This window comes from Dipodomys spectabilis, unplaced genomic scaffold, assembly GCF_019054845.1.
Source record: "Dipodomys spectabilis isolate Male_0828 unplaced genomic scaffold, ASM1905484v1 ptg000424l, whole genome shotgun sequence".
NCBI classification, from domain to species: domain Eukaryota; kingdom Metazoa; phylum Chordata; class Mammalia; order Rodentia; family Heteromyidae; genus Dipodomys; species Dipodomys spectabilis.
The window spans coordinates 1,914,711-1,935,531 of NW_024871101.1; positions in this window are offsets into that span (position 1 = coordinate 1,914,711).

Below are 20,821 nucleotides of genomic sequence, written 5' to 3' on the forward strand. Positions count from 1 at the left end.
TAGTGCTCTGTATCCTGCACAAAGTTCCATTTCAGTACTTAACAATATTTGTTATATGATAGAACGAATAGTTTTCAGATTGTTAGGATTAAGAGAGGGTAAGCTGTGACTCAGTCCAGTGTTAATTTCCTATTCTGTGACTTAGAATCACATTAACTCATCTACAAAACCAGGAATACTAATGTTACCTGTTTATTTTTACAGATTTAAGAAATAAATGTTATTATGTCTATCTTAATAAGCACTCAATAATTAGTAGCTTATAAATGGTAGCTCAGAGTATGGCAGTAATGTTTTGATGAATTATAATAAAAACCTTGTGATTTATAATATATGTTAGTATCTCCCATGTTAATACTCTCATCATGCTCAATTTCAAGCTAACAACATATTGCCACTGAATGTGAAGTTATAGGATGAGGTGAAGCAATGAGGGCTCACAAGCTAGTAGGATAGATCTCACTCAGATCACTAGGTAAAAGCACAATGCATCTTTGTTCAAAGGTGAAATTTAGGTGGAGATGTTCTTTGTTTCCAAGGCTATTTATCTACCAGTCTTCTTAACCATATTCCTTAAAAAGTCTCTTTTTTGCATTTAATAATACTCTTCCCATTGTTTCTTCTTGTTTAACTACAAACACTTGTGACTCTCTTATACTGTTTTCATATTTCCATGACATATCCCCACCTCAAAATGCCTTTATTTGTAGATTTAATAAATGTGTTTTAGTCATCTACTATGAGTCAAGCATTGTGCTAAGCATTTCTTTTGCTTTGTGCTAACAATAAACCACAAATTCCTTATCTTGACCTCCTGTGTTCTATCTGATTTCCCACACACTACACTTTTGCGACACTGAATTTCTTTCAACTACACACTCATGCCATTTTTATTTTTCCTCAGGGACTTCGTATATGTTGTTCCTTTTCCCTGGAAAATCTTTCAGAATTTATTCTCTTTTATCCTTCATTTTTTTTTTTTTTGGTCGGTCATGGGGCTTGAACTCTGGGCCTGGGCGCTGTCCTTCAGCTCTTCAGCTCAAGGTGAGCGCTCTACCACTTGAGCTACAGCGCCACTTCCGGTTTTCTGGTGGTTTATTGGAGATAGGAGTCTCACAGTCTTTCCTGCCCGGGCTGGCTTTGAACCGCGATCCTCAGATCTCAGCCTCCTGAGTAGCTAGGATTACAGGCGTGAGCCACCAGCGCCTGGCTTATCCTTCATTTTTGAGCATCCATGCAAGCTTCTCATAGAAGTGTGCCACGATGGCAATACCAAAACCTCAAGCATAGTCTGTCCTTTTGGTTCACAACACCTAAAACAGCTGGCAAGAAAATAAGTATTTCTATGACCATTTATTTAATGTCATTTCTCACTAGACTATGAGCTCTATGATGAAATTGTCCTTTGAGTTTTCATCCCCTAGCATATGTCTAATGGTTTTGAATGAATGGATGAATGAATGAGCAATGTATTATATTTTACTATGGCACAGAAATTCTGTTTATACTTTGTTAGGAAATGCAAACTCTGATTTTCTCACTTTTAAAGTGTGACTAATATCAATCTTACCAAATCTATTCCTGCCACTCCACTTCTAAGTTCACTCTGCAACCAAGTTGATGTTTCAAAAAGCAAAATGTTAAGATTTGGGGCTTGATTTAAATCTTCTTGTGGCTTGCAAATACCACTATGATTCTATGTAAATACTTAATATAACAAAGTCTAAAAATTGAGTTTACTTGTATCTGCCTAGCTTACTTTCCCTATTTTGTCTTATTTTTTTGTTTCTGAGAGAAGCCTTCCATTTAATCTTCTATATACACAATTATGCCTTGTCTTACTCAAAGATTTTTTGTAATCACTTTTCTCTCTGTTAAAATGTTATTTCCCTAAACACATTCCTACTTCTTATTCTTGAGCTCTTGCTTGGTGGTTATATCCACAAAAGAAACATTCCTTAATGCTTCACTATATGCAAACTTTTTGTTTTATTTTATTCTCCCATACCATGATTTTCCTTTCAGAGGGCATATTTGGTTTTAAGTGTATACCCATTGTTGCATTTATTTGATTAATATCTATCTCTTTTATCAGATCTGTGATCTATGAAGCAGTGTTTTAAAAAATAAATTGAATAGGGTGTTTTGATTAGAGAAAGAATCAACCCCATAGACTTTACAGGGCTTCCATGAGCAACAAACATATAATGAAGTTTAGAGAAGCTTAGCTGATATGAATTGTATTTCATATTTTAAAATACATTTATGCTCATTATTCAAGGATCTTATATTCACTGTATTAACTTTGGGCATGGTAGCTAAAATGGTAGAATATATCCGGGGAACTCAGACTTTGCTACCTGGGAAGGTACTTGTATTTAAGATTTCCAAGGTGTTTGTGTAGAAGCTATAGCTCACTTTTAGTCTTAAGGCTGACTGTAAATGACTTATGCCTGAGTGGTGTTTATGTGCATAATGGAGTAAAGAATCAAAAAATTTAATTACCAAGAACCAAGTATCACAAAAAGGATTTTAGTGTAGTCAGTTCCTATCTCAGATCCTGGACTAAAGTATGATTGGGAAAAGGAGAGAAAAATCCTCAACTATGTCATACCATGAACTGTTTTAGAAATGACAATGTTTAGACTGTACAAAAGAAAACCTCACTGACATATAATTTCTGCTGTATATGAATATTGTATTTCATGTGTATGTATATTGTATTTCATAATTCTTCCCAACACATACTTGATATACATTCAATATTATAATGAAATCCAAGGTTATAATGTATAGTATTCTCACATGAAAGAACAACTACATAAAATGATCACTACTCTGGTGGACACTAAAATCTGTAATAATCAAATAATGGAAGCCCATTTCTAGCCATGTGCATTTATTGAAAGGAGAAAAATATTAACAAATGATAAAATTTGGATGAATTGCTTTTGGCCATGTTTTGATCTGTCAATTATATAGTCACACCCTCACCAGTTACTCAAATTTATCCCTTCTGCATTAGAGAAAAAAAGTACTCCTTTGTCTAAGACTAACCCCATCATTCTGCTTTGTGTATAAACTCTTCTAACATACTCTATATACTTGATATACTAATGCTCACAAATGCAACTTTAGCCATTCTATCACATATGGTTTCTTCTTTCCACTTTACACACAAGTCTATACCTAAAATTCATCCAGCAGTTCTGTCTGACCATTAAGTTATTCTGTATTTTCTCTGTAAATAGGCTGCTTTTTTCAATATTTTTATTTTAAGTAGCTGTACAATGGAGTTGGTATTTAACAAAGCAGTTTATGAAATAATATATTTTTATCAATGTCAGCCCTTTCAACATTCTCACCCATCCCTTCCCCACCCACCTCTTCCCCCATCTTCATAAATTTGTAGGACATACATTAGATTCTTGAGTTCATTCTCTCCTATTTTCTTTGTCTATCCCTCTTCCCTTGACCCTACCCTACCACATTTGAGAACCCGCTTCCTGGTGTTTTGTTTGCTGAACTTTGACTTTGCCTCTCTAAAGAATTACACTATTTAAGTTCTCCCTCGAATCTACCATGTTTCAGTTAATATATTTATATACATTTACAAAAATAAGCTTCTTGAAAGAATAATTTATATTACTTGATTCTTGCCTTTACACTTAATATCTTACCTTAGCCCAATGAAGTGTTTTTAAAATCCAATCACTCACAGAAACTTTATTGAAAAGGTAATTAATGGATAGTTCTTCTTGATCTCATTTATCTATCCTCCTTTAAAACCTGGAAGTTTATACTTATCCATGGAATTCTCTTCCCTTGGATTTAAAGATACTATATTTTGTATTTGTGCTTGTACTTTGACAAGTTTCCCTGCCTTATTTACTGGGCACTCTTATTTGGATCATTTGGATCATTCCCAGGCATTCCAGCTACAGTCCTCTGAGATATCTCACATAAGATTTGTACTCTCTGATAATAAGATCGGGAAATACATGGTATAGGTAGCTGATCACTTTCAAATGTCCTTTAAGACTCTCAGAATTCTGAGACTAACCTCTCCAGTGCTTATTAGATATATTACCTGCATATCTTGTTGGCAGTTCAAACTCAAAATAGGTCAAATTATTGCCTCAGTCATAAACTTCATGCATTATTTAGTTGAATGACGTCACCTCCATTAACCTTAAAGTGATCCTTAATCCCTTTCTTTGTATACCTCTTATTCAACTGCTACCAAATCCCTGGTATTCTACCTGTAAAATGTCTCCTGTTAACTTCTCAATCCCCATTTTTCTCAATGACACCTTCTTAGTGAGTTTATCACTTTTCATGTAGTTTAAATAAGTTGTTGTTTAATTTGTTTTTCATGTCTGATCTTGTTCCTTTTCAATATTTTTGATTAATGCAAATTCATATCTAATCAGTTCATTTCTTATTTTAAATTTTTATTAGTCTTAATTGTCTATTTATTCATGCCCAAATTTCTTACATGTCACAAGAATCTTTACAACCAGACATGCCTAACTTCCCGGATTCCTCTTGACCACCATATCTTTCTTTCCACATATTTTACTCTTCAATATGAGACTATTTGAGTTCCCTGGATATACCATTAATTTTATACCATTTTGTTGTTTTCTTCTGCCTGAAACATCTTCCCTTACACTTGCCTTCCTGAAAATCATTCACCCTTTAAAGAAAGTCAGATTACAGGGTCATCTCCTTATTACATTTTTCTCTAATACAATTTTCTGTCCTTCATTACCACTGTGACATCTTACCTAACTTGCAAAATAGAAAATATTAATTGTTCTCTACAATGTACTCTTGTGATACATAGCACATTTCACAATGTCTTTTATCAAAGAGCAAAAATTTATTTCTCTGTATATATCCTGAAGTCTTTTGTAAATTATTTTTAAGCAGTAGTACAAAGGGGTTTCAATTCAACATATGAGTTTATGAGTACAATGTATCTGCATGATAAAATCTTTAAGTATCAGATTCAATGTACAAAAAAACTCAAAATTTTCTGTGACAGATTTTTGGCTGGCAGAAATTAGTACCATCCATTGAAGAAAGTTTTATGCGTTACTGTCATGTGCATGGCACGTGCTTCAAATTGTAACAATGAGATGTACAACACACTGTGTTGAAAACAAATTTTGCAACTTGGTGGGGGGAGGGAGGATTTGGGGAGGTGGAAGGGAGGGGATGGAAGGGGAAAAACAAAGGAGGGGATAACAATGTTCAATTACTTTATTCATGTAACTGTAGCCCCTTTGTACAGTATTTATACTGTATTTATACAGTATTTATACAATTAAAATATGTAAAAAATAAAAAATACAAAATTAAATAAAACAGTACATTCCAAACCATGACTGGAATGAGAATGTTAAACAATTTGTGTTATATATGATTATTGTCATATTGATTACAATTTATTACAAGTTATTTTGAAATGTATTGTTAGCATTAGTATTAGCATAGTATTATTTATACAAGGGGATTTTACTGGGATATTTCCATGTACCCATATAACTATGTACCCATCCTCTCATGAAAATTCCCCACCTTCTTCTTAAAATAATTCCAAAAAGTTGTTCCATTTTCATACACACACACACACACACACACACACACACACACACACACAAATACTTCAGCCGTTCACTGTTGTTGTTCAAGCTGGACCTACGTTTTCCCCTCAAGTAGAGGATTGGTTTTATGTCCCTATAGTTCATTTTAAGCATCCATTAATTCTTCACAGAGTTTTCATGTTCATCACATGCATTTATTGTACATTAATCAGATTAAGTCCCACGATTGCACTCTCTTTCTAGGATTCCCTAATCTATCAATGAAGAGCTTTCAATTGTTTTCATTATATCAAATTTATACACAAATACAATGCATTTCAATATTTTTCTCTGTAATTATCTTTTTACCTCCCTTCTTCCCAAGTCCTCACAAATAATCCCATAATTACAAATATATTACATATATAGATATAATCATATATATATATTTACACGTTCATCTTTTATATATAATTCCACAAATGATAGCAAATGTGAGTTTGTCTTTCTGAATTTGTCTAACTTGACTTAACATGATGATTTTTGTGTGTGTGTGAAATACTGTACAGAGGGGTTACAATTATATGAGTAATGAGTGCATTTCTTATCAAGCAATTGTTGCCTCTGCCTTTGTTTCCCCTTCACATTCCTTTGCATCTCTCCCCTCCCCCAGCAATGCACCCCTCCCCCCCGCACCAAAGTTGTAAAGTTCGTTTTTCAACATAACATCTTGTACATCTCATTGTTGCAATGGGTCCACCTGTATCCCTATTTAAATGAATTGTTTTTTCCCTTCCCCTCCACAAGTTATACCAACATCAAATACAATGAAAACAGGGAATATACCATGGGAGAGGGACATACAAAGCAACAAAACAATATCTTCAAAATATGTTAGAAACAATAGCAATAAAGAAAAAAAAACATTTGAGTCCTTATCTTGAGGTTCATTTCTTCCTAACATCAACTTATCTGACCATTTCTGCTTGCCTCAGATATATACTAGCTATTGCAAATAAGGGAAACCATGGGACCTATTTTTATTTGGGTGGGCCTGGCTTACTTCACTTAATATAATTTTTTCCAAGGCTTTCCATTTCCTAACAAATGGGGCAATGTCATTCTTTCTGATGGAAGCATAGAATTCCATTGTGTATATATACCACATTTTCTTGATCCATTCATCTACTGAGGGGCATCTGGGTTGGTTCCATATCTTAGCTATGGTAAATAATGCTGCAATAAACATAGCTGTGCTGGGAGCTTTACTATGGTCTTGTTTGTGAACATTTGGGTAAATGCCCCAAAGTGGGATTGCTGGGTCATAGGGGAGCCCTATGTGCTCCGCTCCTCCATAGTGCTTTCCAAAGTGGTTGAACAAGTTTACACTCCCACCAACAATGCAGTAAGGTTCCCTTCTGTCCACATCTCCTCCAGCATCTGTTGTTATTAGATTTCTTGATTATAGCCATTCTAACTGGGGTGAGGTGGTATTTCAATGTTGTTTTGATTTGCATTTCTTTTATGGCTAGGGAGTTTGAGCATTTCTTCATGTGTCTATTGTCCATCCTTCTTTCCTCTTCAGAGAAGTTTCTCTTTAAGTCTTTAGCCCACTTATTTATTGGGCTTTTGTTTCTTTGAAGATTTGTTGTTGAGGGATTTAATTTTTTGAGTTCCAGGTATATTTTAGATATGAGACCCTCCTCCATTGTATGCCTAGTGAAGATCTTCTCCCAATGAGTGGGCTTTCTATTGCTCTTGTTAGCTATGTCCTTTGCCATGCAGAAGCTCTGCAATTTCATGCAATTCCATATTTCAAAACTTTTTTGATTTGTTGTGTTAGTGGGTCTCTTTTAAGAAATTTCAGCTTGTGCCAAGGAGACCTAGGGTTTCTCCTAGTCCATCCTGTAATGTTTCAGAATGTCTGCTTTGACACTGAAGTCTTTGATCCATTTGGAGTTGATTCTGGAGCAGGGTGATAAATAAGGATCTAGCTTTAGTTTTCTACAGGCGATTAACCAATTTTTCCAGCACCATTTACTGAAGAGGCTGTTTTTCTTCCATTCTATTTTTTTACCCTTATTGAAGATTAGATGGCTATAGGTCTGTAGGTTCATTTCTAGGTTTTCAATTCTATTCCATTGGTCCTGAGGCCTGTTCTTGTGCCATTACCAAGCTATTTTGATGACTATGGCTTTGTAGTAGAGTTTGAAATTTGCTATTGATATTCTTCCAGCAGTGTTCTTTCTGTTGAGTATCATTCTTGCTATTAGGGTCTTTTATTGTATTGCCATTGTCACGATGTTGATCCTTCCAATCCAGGAGCATGGGAGGTTTTCCACGTTCTAAGTTCTGTTTTGATTTCCTTTTTCAGGTTTTTAAAATTTTCATTGTAGAGATCCTTTAGTTCTTTGGTTAAGTGAATTCCTCAGTATTTTATGTTTTGTGGGGCTATTATGTATAGAGTTGCTTTCCTGATTTCAGCCACGCTTTTCTCATTGTTGGCATATAGAAAAGCCATTGATTTTTGAGGGTTAATTTTATAACCTGCTACTATGCCAAAGTTTTGAATCAGCTAGAGTAATTTGGGAGTGGAGTCTGTGGGATTTTTTAAATACAAGATCATGTCATCTGCAAAGAGGGAGAGTTCTACTTCTTCTTTCCCTATTCGGATCCCTTTATGGTTGCATCTTGTCTTATTGCTGTAGCTAGAAATTCTAATACTAAATAGAAGAGAAGTGGTGAGAGTGCACATCGTTGTCTTGTTCCTGAGTTTAGATGAAATGGCTTTAGTTTTTTGCCATTAAGTATAATACTGGCTGTAGGTTTGTCATATACAGCCTTCATTGTATTGAGGAATGTTCCATGGATTCCTAATTTCCAGAACCTTCATCATAAAGGGGTGTTGGATCTTGTCAAATGCTTCTTCTGCATCTATTGAGATACCCATGTGGTTCTTATCCTTGCTTCTGTTGATGTGATGAATTATATTAATTGATTTGCGTATATTGAACCAGCTTTGCATCCCAGAAATGAATCCTGTTTGATCCTGGTGTATGATTTTTTGGATGAATTGTTGAAGTCGATTGGCTAAAATTTTGTTGAGAAATTTTGCATCAATGTTCATCAAAGAAATGGGTCTACAGTTCTCCTTCTTTGATGAGTCAGTGCCTGGTTTTGGGATGAGGGTTATGATGGATTCATACAATGAGTTCAGTAATTAACTTTCTCTTTCAATTTCATTGAAGAGTTGTAGGAATATTGGTGTGAGCTCTGTTTTGAAGGCCTTGTAGAATTCTGCTGTAAAACCATCTGGTTCTGGGCTTTTCTTAGATGGGAGGTCTCTTATTGCTGTTTCTATTTCAGTGCTTGATATGGGGCTGTTAAGATAGTTTAACTCATCTTGGTTTAGTTTTGGCATGTCAATATTTGCTAGGAAAAGATCCATTTCTGCCAAGTTCTCAAACTTATTTGCATAGAGTTTTGAGAAGTATTCCCTTATAATGTTCTGAACCTTGGTTGTTTCTGTGGTGATATTTCCATTCTCATCTCTGAGTTTATTTATTTCTGTGTGTTCTCTTCTTTTTCTGATAAGATTTGCTAAGGGTGTGTCAATTTTGTTAATTTTTTCGGAGAACCAAATCTTTGTTTTGTTGATTCTTTCTATGGTTTTTTAAAATTCTAATTCATTTAATTCTGACTTAATTTTAATTATTTCTTTCCATCTACTGGTTTGGGGGTTATCTTGCTGCTCCTTTTCAAGGAGGCTTAGATTTCTCATTAAATTGTTGGTTTCAAATCTCTCCAATTTGTTGATGTAGGAACTCAGAGCTATAAACTTACCCCTGAGTACTGCATTTTCTGTGTCCCAGAAGAGCTGGTAATTTGTGTGTTCATTTTTGTTGAATATCATGAACATTTGAATTTCCTTTCTAATCTCTTCCATGACCCACTCGTGATTCAGCAGTGTGTGTTCAGCCTCCATGTGTTACAGGACTTTCCTTGGTGGCTTTTGGTGTTGAGTTCTAATTTTATTCCCTTGTGGTATGAGAGCATGCAAGATATAACTTCAGGGTTTCTGAATTTGGACAAGTTTGCTTTGGCCTAAAATCTGGTCTATTTTGGAAAATGTTCCATGTGATGCTGAGAAAAACGTGTGTTCTGATGGTGCTGGGTGAAATATTCGGTAGATGTCTGTTAAATCTAGTTGATCTATGCAGTTGTTTAGATCTGCGGTTTCTCTGTTGCGTTTTTGCCGAGTTGATCTATCTAGTGGGAATAGTGGTGTGTTAAAGTCCCCAACAATTAATGTCTTTGGGTTTATGTGACATTTGAAGGAAAGTAGTTATTCTTGGATAAATTTTGGTGCTCCATTTTTTGCCGAATAGATATTTAGAATTGTAATCTCCTCCTGAAGGAGAGATCCCTTAATTAGTATGCAGCGACCTTCTTTATCTCTTCTCACTAATTTTAATTTGAAGTCTATTTAATCAGATATTAGAATTGCAACTCCTACCTGCTTATGGGGGCTGTTTGCTTGGTAGATTTTGTTCCAGCCTTTCACATTGAAAATGTGTTTGTTTTTATGGGCCAGATTTGACTCCTGAAGGCAACAGATAGAAGGATCTTGCTTTTTTAATCCAACTAGATAGTCTATGTTGCTAAACTGGAGAGTTAAGTCCTTTAATTGCCGCGGACTGGCTCTGTAGGACAACGGAGGACACCTAGTGGAGGAACTGGAATAGGTGGGGAGATGGCAAACAGACAACTCACACACAAGAGGAGTGGATGCTGAGTGTGATTTAATGCAGAGGATAACAAACTTTTATAGCAAAAGTCTCCATGAGAACGGGCAAAAGGTTACACAATCTTGCTGAAGGGCTTCATTCTTCGGTGGTCACCAGCTGGTCACCTGATAGGCACTTGTTTCCGGCTTTACCTCTATTTTTAAGAAATACAGGGGCGCTGGGAAGGTGACTCAGTGGTAGAGCGCTTGCCTTGCATGCCTGAGGCCCTGGGTTCGATTCCCTAGCACCACATAAGCAAAAGGAAAAAAGCCGGAAGTGGTGTTATGGCTCAAGTGGTAGAGCACTAGCCTTGAGCTGAAGAGCTGAGGGACAGTGCCCAGGACCAGAGTTCAGGCCCCACGACCGGACCCCCCCCCCAAAAAAATAAATAAATACAATGGGTTTCGATGTTTATCACCAATTAACCATTACTTTTTTCTATAAAGACCTTAACTGTCCCATAAGATCTTTCTTGTTCCTTCTTTAATAGTAAGCACCAAGGAGGCCTAGATCTAGCAAGTCTCTTAGTAAATGAAAGAGAGTAACAGGAAGTTCTTTCTCCTAAGTAGTTTTCCCAGCAATTGCCATACACTCTTTCTGCTCTAGCCGCGCCTACAGCTTCTTGTAAATCTCTTACAAACAATTCCTTCTGCTGAAGTGACGTCATGAAACCCCCTATACTTTTATATTTACTTATGACTTGTCTACTAGCCTCCATAAGAGGGGCTTTCAGGGTAGCACTTAACTCTGGTGAGTTAGTCATATTTTTAAGACACTCATCAGATGTTGGAGTCGTCAACACTCTTAAGAAAGAGCCTTGAATAAGGGAACATTGAGCATGAGTAAGTACAATGAGCAGCAGAAACAGTAAAAGATTAATAGGCACTCCTATACAGTGAAGAAAAGAAAAACAGGAACAGAAACACATCTTTCCCAGGGGCTTGCCAGCCTTTCCAGGAGGTAGGCCTCTTTGAAGCCCCATTCTCTGAGGTAGACTTCGGTCTAGTCCCATTCTCAGGACTGAAAGCAGGTTTCCCATGCTAAGCAGACTCCACCGGAGTAAGCGTGGCAGTTAATGGCCTTTGTTGTGGTCTTGTTGGTTTTGTATATGTAGGACATCTTTAAGAATCTTTTTTAGGGCTGGTTTGGTGGAGATATATTGTTTCAATTTTTTTTTTTTTTTTTTTTTTGCTATGGAAAGTTTTTATTTGACCTTTGGTTATGAAGGAGAGTTTAGCTGGGTACAATATTCTTGGTGGATAGTTGTTTGTCTTTAGAGCATGACATACTTCATTCCAGGCTCTTCTTGCTTTGATTGTCTCTGCTGAGAAATCTGAGGTGATTCTCTTTGTTTTCCCTTTATAGGTGATTGATCTTTTCTCCTTGACAGCTTTAAAGGTCTTTTTTTTTGGTCTGAATTGGTCCTGTGCAGATTATAATGTGACGGTGGGATGTCCTGTTCTGGTCTGGTCTACTTGGAGTTATAAAAGCTTCTTGTACCTGAATAGGTCTATCTTTTTGCATGTTTGGGAAGTTCTCTGCTAGGATCTTGTTACACAAATTTCCTACGCCATTAACTTCTGTCTCTAGGTGTTCCTCTATACCCATTATCCTCAGATTAGGCCTTCTGATGGTGTCTTCCAAGTGTTGAATAGATCTATTATATTTCTTGGATTTGTCTTGGATAATTCTATCTTCTTTCTCTATAATATCTAGGCTGTCTTCAATCCCCGAAATTCAATCTTCTGCATGGTCTAACCTACTGTGAAGACTTTCTACTTTGTTTTTCATTTCTTTTCCTTGTAGTTGGTCGGCTTTGATGGCTTCAAATTCTTTGTTGGAGCTTTGTTTTAGATCTTGTGTGAACTTCTTTACTTCCTTAATTTGGTGTTCAGTGTTTATTTTCAAATCACTTAGTTGACTGGTTATGGTTTCCTTGGACTCCCATTCCTTCTGTTGGGTTCCATTCAGCATTCCCTTTGTGGTCTCCCTGACTTCTTTTAGCTCTCTGTTTATGGATTCCATGAATGCCTTTAGTGATCTTTGTGTATTCTCATCCTGTTCTCTCAATTCCTGTATTACTCTTTGATTAGCTTCCTCACATTCATGCAAATCCCGCAGTTCTCTTTGAGTGTTCTCAGCCTGCTCATGCCATTCCTGACTTTCTCTTTGTCTGTTCTCGGCCACCTCCTGAAATTCCTGCCTATCTCTTTGACTGATCTCACCTGTCACGCCATTCCTTTATTTCTCTTTTAGTGTTCTCAAGCTGCTCATGCAATTCCTGTATCAATCTTTGAGTAGCTTCCTCATGCTCATGATATTCCTGTATTGACCTTTGGTTTGCCTCCACTCTCTCCCTATCACACTCATACAGAGTTCTTTGCACGTTTTCAATCTTTTCATTTACCATGTTTACTAGTAGTGTTTGTAGAGCTTTTTGGGAACTCTCCTCTGGATTATTCATTATCTGTTCTGTCCCCTGATTATCATGAGTGGGAGTTGAGATGCCTGGACTTGCCATTTTTCTTGTGTTTGTCCGGCTTGCTCTGCCCATTTGGGATGAAAGTACCACCAGTTTTGTGCTAGAACACTTTCTTAAGGCGAGCCTCAACCAAAGTCTGTAGTTGCACCATCAAAAGTCTGCAGGTACAATCCAGTTCAACAGATATATCTATTCAACATCAAAGAACTATGTATTAATGGGCTACGAACCACAAAGAAGAATTTGGCAAACCAGAAATTATTAGGTTTAGGGAGGGATGTGGGTAAAAATAGAAATAGAGGGATGTGGAAAGGCAGAGGGAGAGTTAACTAAGTCCTAATTTCAAAGTGGGAAATAGGTTGGATAGAATGATAGTAGAGAGAGAGATAAAAAAGAAGAAAGAGAAAGAAAAAAAGAGAAAAGAAAAAATAGAAAAACAAAAATTAAAATTAAAAAAAGAAAAATCAAATAAAAAAAGAAAAACAAAAATTAAATATGAAACTCTTAAGAGTTATGCAAATTTTAAAACATAATATTTCGAGAGGAATGTGGATAGAATAAGAGAAGGGGAGGGATAGAAAGGAGACGTGAAAAACTTAAAAATAAAAATGCTTAAAATATTATATAGGTATAAAGAGGTAGTACTGCAATTAAGGAATTTAAGTCTAAGAGGTTTTGAATTGAGTAATAAATTTCTGGATTAAGTGTGTACACAATGGGGGATAAGGTCTAATATTCGACTACGGGTATATCTGAGGATGAGCAGAACAGCAATTAAGTTATGCAAAGAAGAACGAAAGAGAAGAATAAGTGAAAAGAATGAGAAGGAAAGAAAAAAAAGATCAAAAGGTTAGTAGAGCTAAACAAAAAGTAAAATAAGAAAAAAAAGAAAAAAAGGAAAAAAAGCACACACATATACACCTAAAATAACAATTGTAAGAGGAAGAAAAAAAAGTTAATAGAAAATAAATTTTTTATAAAGTTAAAAATTAAAAATCAAAATATGTTTTAGAAAAATTTTTTTATAAAAGTACAAAAAAAGATTTTTTTGATAGTTTTTTTGGGGGTGGGATGATCCTGTATCTCCCTTGTGTCGGTAACCAGTCTCTCGTTGGAGTCTCTGGTCTGTTTGTGGTGTTTGATTTTTCTGTGGCTTTGTTGGTTTCTTAAGTCAGTTTGTTTGAGCAGGCAGAAAAATGCTCTGCTTTACCCAGGATTTTGTGATCCTCCTCCCAGGCTAGTTCAATGGGAGGGAGATCTGCTTTGAGTATCACAAAAGAGGGAGATGGCTGTTTCTTCTAATTTGGAGATGCTGTGATGAGGCTAGGTTCTGAGTAGGGTTGAGGCCTTTCAGCAAACAGTAGCTTTTCCCTGAGGGGCTAGCTCCTGAGACACTCACAGAGCCCAGCTTGGAGCCATTCTCAGGGTTTATGTTTACTGAATTTCAATTGATTGTCTAGGCTGCTGTAGGGTGGCAGCCTCTGGCTCTGTTTACCTAGTGACAAAAGTCACTTCTCTGGGGGCGGAGCTTTCTTTTTCTAGGATGGGTGACTTTCCCTTGGGTGGAGCTGAGCCTGGCAGGTCAGGTCAGGTTCCTGTGGCCTGTTAAATGACTCTTTTGTTTTCTTGCAAGGCCTGAGTTGGAGCTAGCTTCTCAGCTGGGCCTTTGTCAGTATCAAAGATGGAGAGCTCTGGTGGTGGGGGAAGGGCAGCCTTCCCTCCTCTGCCCCCTGACAAGGAGTGAGGATGTTAGGGTACTACTCATGCCAGAGTCTTGGTTCTTGGGCTGTCTCTAATCTGTGATCTGCAGGATGAAGATATTTGCTCCTTGTCAGTTCTTGCTGGTGCTGAGTAGAATCTGCTTACCCACTTCATCTGGGACCTTTGTCCTGGACTCTCTGTGTAGGTGTGTGGCTATGGCCACCGCCACTGCCGCCGCAGCTGCCAGCAAGTGCTCAGGTCTGTCTCCTTTCCTGGATTTCCCTCTTTGGCCAAACTCTCTGTAGTGTGATGGCACACTTGGTGTGAATCTCTAGGCTAGGACTGTTCACTGGAACACTAAAACTGCTTTTTATGTTGAGAGCTTGTTTAGCCTCCAGCTTCTCCTCCACCATCTTCCTCCAAACTCCAACATGATTTTCAATTTCATTTATTTTTCTTGTAAGAGACATTATTTTGTATCTCTTTATGGCTAAATAATACCTCATTGTTTATATATACTGCATTTTCTTAATTTTCTTTGATGAGTCCTTACTTAGTTTTGGTAATAGAATAATACTGACTTCAGGAGTTTAGTGTTATTTTTTCCTTCTGTATATAACAGTTTATGAAAAAGGGATGCTAGTTCTTCTTTTAAAAGATTTGGTGGAATTCATCAGTGAATCCATTCAAACATAGGTTTTTCTTTATCAGATGTTTTAATTTTATGAGGTTTTTATGAGAATTCATTAGTACAAGAAGAATTTCATTGTGACTTTTCCATACATGCACACAATATCAATCAGCCTTACCACTTTATCCACTCTCTTCCCTTCTTAAAACAATTCTAATGGGTTCATTGTTCTATTTTCATATATGCATGTTAAATACTTTGAGTATATTCACTTTTACACCCTCCCTCCTCTTTCTGATATCTCCCTCTCAACAGAGCTTGTTTTACTTTTCTAAGACTCTTTTATTTAATATAATTGTATCAAGTTTTATAATTGTTTCAATCTCATTACTCATCATATATTTATTTAAGCTTCAGATCAATTTATTTAAGATTTATTTAAGGAAGGTTCCGGGAAGATGGCGTAGGAGAAGCTGGAATCTGAACAAGCTCTTGCATAGAAAACAGTTTCAGAGTTCCAGTGAACAGTCCCAAGCCAGAGAATCACACCAAGTGTGCCATCACAGGACAGAGAGTTAGTCAAGAGAGGGGAAGCCAAGCAGACACATCTGAGCAGCTGCGGCTGCGGCGCCAGGGTCGCAGCGGCGACCACCGCCGCGGAGGCATACCTGAGACGCAGTCCGGGACAAAGGAGCCAGACGCAGCGGACGAGCGGATTCTACTCACCAGCAAGAACCGACAAGGAGCGGACAACTTCATCCTGCACTTTGCAGACCAGAGACGACCCGGGATCCAAGACTCCCCGAATACGTGAATGTGTGTTTTCTTTTCTTTTCTTGTCTTCTTTCTCTTTTTCATTCATTCTTAATTATCTTTTTGTTTTTTCTTCTAGCTCTACTGAACTTCTGATCTTTTCTTCTCACTTTCCTATCCTTTCCAACTTTTCCTCTTTGTTCATCTTTATGTGACTTAACTCTTGTCCTGCACATCCTCAGATAAACCCGTAGTTAACCAGTAGACCCTATCCCCCATGGTGTACACACTTAATCCACAAACTTATTACTCAATTCAAAACCTCTGAGACTTAAATTCATTAATAGCAGTACTACCTCTTTATACCTATATAATATTTTAAGCATTTTTTAAAGTTTTTCTCATCTCCTCTATGTCCCTCCCTTTCTCTCAACATATTCATATTCCTCTATAAATAGATGGTCTTTTAATCTCTAAAATAACATTAATTTTTACGTCTCTATTTTTTTTCTGGTCTCTTTTCATTCCCATTTCCCTTTCTTCTTTTTCTCTCTCTCTCTACTTACATCCTACCCAACCTATTTCCTGCATTGTGATTAGGACATAGTTAACTCTCCCTGTGCCTTCCCACACCAATCTATTCCTATTTTTTACCCACATCTCTCCCTAACCCTAATAATTTCTGGTTTTCCAAATTCTTCTCTGCGGTTCAAAGTCCTTTAACATATAGTTGTTTGATGTCGAATAGATGTATCTGTTGAACTAGATTGTATCTGTAGACTATTGACTGTACAAATGCAAACTTTGGTTGATGGTTGCCCTAAGATAGTGTTCTAGCACAAAACTGGTGCTATCTTCATCTCAAATGGGCAGAGTAAGCCGGAAAAACACAAGAAAAATGGCAAATTCAGGTATCTCAATTCCCAATCCTAATAATCAGGGGTTAGAACAGATAATGAATAATCCAGAGGCGAGTTCCCAAACAGCTCTACAAACACTGCTGGCAAACATGATAAATGAAAAGTTTGACAATGTACAAAGGACTCTGTATGAGCGTGATAGGGAGAGAGAGGAGGCATCCCAGAAGTTTATACAGGAATATCATAAGCGTGAGGAAGCTACTCAAAAACTGATACAGGATTTGCGTGAACAACTTGAGAATACTCAAAGAGAAAGGGAGGAATGGCGTGAGCAGGCTGAGAACACTCAAAGAGATCTGCAGGAATCCCGCGAACGGGAGGAAGCTAATCAAAGAGTAATACAGGAATTGAGAGACCAGGTAGAGAACACACAAAGATCACTAAAGGCATTCATGGAATCCATTAACAAAGAGATGAAGGAAGTCAGGGAGACCACAAAGGCAATGCTGAATGGAACCCAACAGAAGGAATGGGAGCCCAAAGAAACCATAACCAATCAACTAAGTGATTTGAGGACAAACACTGAACACCAAATTAAGGAAGTAAAGAAATTCATACAAGACCTAAAACAGAGCTTCAACAAAGAACTTGAAGGCATCAAAGCTGACCAACTAGAAGGAAAAGAGATAAAAAACAAAGTAGAGAGTCTTGAGAGCAGGTTAGAACATGCAGAAGATCGAATCTCAGGGATTGAAGACAGCCTAGATATTATAGAGAAAGAACATACAACCATCCAAGACAAGTCCAAGAAATATGATAGATCTATCCAACACCTGGAAGACACCATCAGAAGGCCTAATCTAAGGATAATGGGTGTAGAGGAGCACCTAGAAACAGAAGTTAATGGTCTAGGAAATTTGTTTAACAGGATCCTAGCAGAGAACTTCCCAAACATGCAAAAAGATAGGCCTGTCCAGATACAAGAAGCCTTTAGAACCCCAAATAGACCAGACCAGAATAGGACATCCCACCGTCACATTATAATCCACACAGGATCAACTCAGAACAAGGAAAAGATCCTTAAAGCTGTCAGAGAGAAAAGGGTAATCACTTATAAAGGGAAACCAATTAGAATCACCTCAGATTTCTCAGCAGAGACAATCAAAGCAAGAAGAGCCTGGAATGATGTATGCCATGCCCTAAAAACAAACAACTATCAACCAAGAATACTGTACCCAGCTAAACTCTCCTTCATAACTGAAGGCCAAATAAAAACCTTCCATAGCAAAGAAAAATTGAAACAATACATCTCCACCAAACCAGCCCTACAAAAGATTCTTAAAGATGTCCTACACATAGAAAACCAACAAGACCGCAATAAAGGCCAAGAAACTGCACCCAAACTGAGAATCCAAGAACCATAGGAAGAACCCAGTTTTCGCAGCCCCCAAGAAGGTAGATAACATGGCAGGAACTCCCAAATACCTCTCAGTCCTATCTCTTAATGTTAACGGACTGAACTCTCCAATTAAGCGACATAGACTGTCTAGTTGGATTAAAAAACAAGACCCTTCTATCTGCTGCCTGCAGGAGTCACATCTTGCCCGTAAAAACAAACACATTTTCAATGTTAAAGGCTGGAACAAAATCTACCAAGCAAATGGACCGCATAAACAGGCGGGAGTTGCAATCCTAATATCAGATAAAATAGACTTCAAATTAAAATTCGTGAGAAGAGATAAAGAAGGTCGCTACATACTAATTAAAGGATCTCTCCTTCAGGAGGATATTACAATTCTAAATATCTATTCGCCAAACAATGGAGCACCCAAATTTATCAAAGAAACACTACTTTCCCTCAAATCCCATATAGATCCAAAGACATTAATCGTTGGGGATTTTAACACACCACTCTCCCCACTAGATAGATCAACTCGGCAAAAACTCAACAGAGAAACCGCAGATCTAAACAGCTACATAGATCAACTAGACTTAACAGACATTTACCGAACATTTCACCCAGCAGCATCAGAATACACGTTTTTCTCAGCAGCACATGGAACGTTTTCTAAAATAGACCACATTTTAGGCCACAAAGCAAACTTGTCTAAATTCAGAAACATTGAAGTTATACCTTGCATTCTCTCTGACCACAAGGGAATAAAGTTAGAACTCAACACCAAAAGCCACCAAAGAAAGTCCGGTATCACATGGAGGCTGAACAACACACTGCTGAATCATGAGTGGGTCATGGAAGAGATTAGAAAGGAAATTCAAATGTTCATGCTATTCAACAAAAATGAGCACACAAAATACCAGCTCCTCTGGGACACAGCAAAGGCAGTACTCAGAGGCAAGTTTATAGCTCTGAGCTCCTACATCAACAAATTGGAGAGATCTGAAGCTAACAATTTAATGACACATCTAAACCTCCTTGAAAATGAGCAGCAAGATAAACCCCAATCCAGTAGACGGAAAGAAATAATCAAAATTAAATCAGAATTAAATGAATTAGAATCCAAAAAAACTATAGAAAGAATCAACAAAACAAAGAGTTGGTTCTTTGAAAAACTTAACAAAATTGACAGACCCTTAGCAAATCTTATCAGAAAAAGAAGAGAACACACCCAAATTAATAAACTCAGAGATGAGAATGGAAACATCACCACGGAAACAAGCAAGATTCAGAACATTATAAGGGAATACTTCTCAAAACTTTATGCTAATAAGTTTGAGAACTTGACAGAAATGGACCTCTTCCTAGCAAATATTGACATGCCAAAACTAAACCAAGATGAGTTAAACTATCTTAACAGGCCCATATCAAGCATTGAAATAGAAACAGCAATAAGAGACCTCCCAGCTAAGAAAAGTCCTGGACCAGATGGTTTTACAGCGGAATTTTACAAGGCCTTCAAAGCAGAGATAACACCAATTCTCCTCCAACTCTTCAATGAAATTGAAAGAGAAAGCTCACTACCGAACACATTCTATGAAGCCATCATAACCCTCATCCCAAAACCAGGCAGGGACTCATCAAAGAAAGAGAACTATAGACCCATTTCTTTGATGAACATTGATGCAAAACTTCTCAACAAAATTTTGGCCAACGGACTTCAACAATTCATCCAAAAAATCATACACCACGATCAAACAGGATTCATTTCAGGGATGCAAAGCTGGTTCAATATACGCAAATCAATTAATATTATTCATCACATCAACAGGAGCAAGAATAAGAACCACATGGTTATCTCAATAGACGCAGAAAAAGCATTCGACAAGATCCAACACCCCTTTATGATGAAGGTTTTGAAAAAATTAGGAATCCATGGAACATTCCTCAATACAATAAAGGCTGTATATGACAAACCTACAGCCAGCATTATACTCAATGGTGAAAAACTAAAGCCATTTCCTCTTAACTCAGGAACAAGACAAGGATGCCCACTCTCTCCACTTCTCTTCAATCTGGTATTAGAATGCCTAGCTACAGCAATAAGACAAGATGCAGACATAAAGGGGATCCAAATGGGGAAAGAAGAAATAAAACTCTCCCTCTTTGCAGATGACATGATCTTGTATTTAAAGAATCCCATAGACTCCACTCCCAAATTACTCAAGCTGATTCAAAACTTTGGCAAAGTAGCAGGTTATAAAATTAACCCCCAAAAATCAATGGCTTTTCTGTATGCCAACAATGAGAAAAGTGTGGCTGAAATTAGGAAAGCAACTCCATTTGTAATAGCCCCACAAAAATTAAAATACCTAGGAATTAACTTAACTAAAGAAGTGAAGGACCTCTATGATGAAAACTTTAAAAGCTTGAAAAAGGAAATCAACACAGAACTTAAAAAATGGCAAAACCTCCCATGCTCCTGGATTGGAAAGATTAACATCGTGAAAATGGCAATACTTCCCAAGGCTATCTACAAATTCAACGCAATACCTATCAAAATTCCACCCTCATTCTTCAAGGAAATAGAAGAGGCAATCCAAAAATTCATATGGAACAA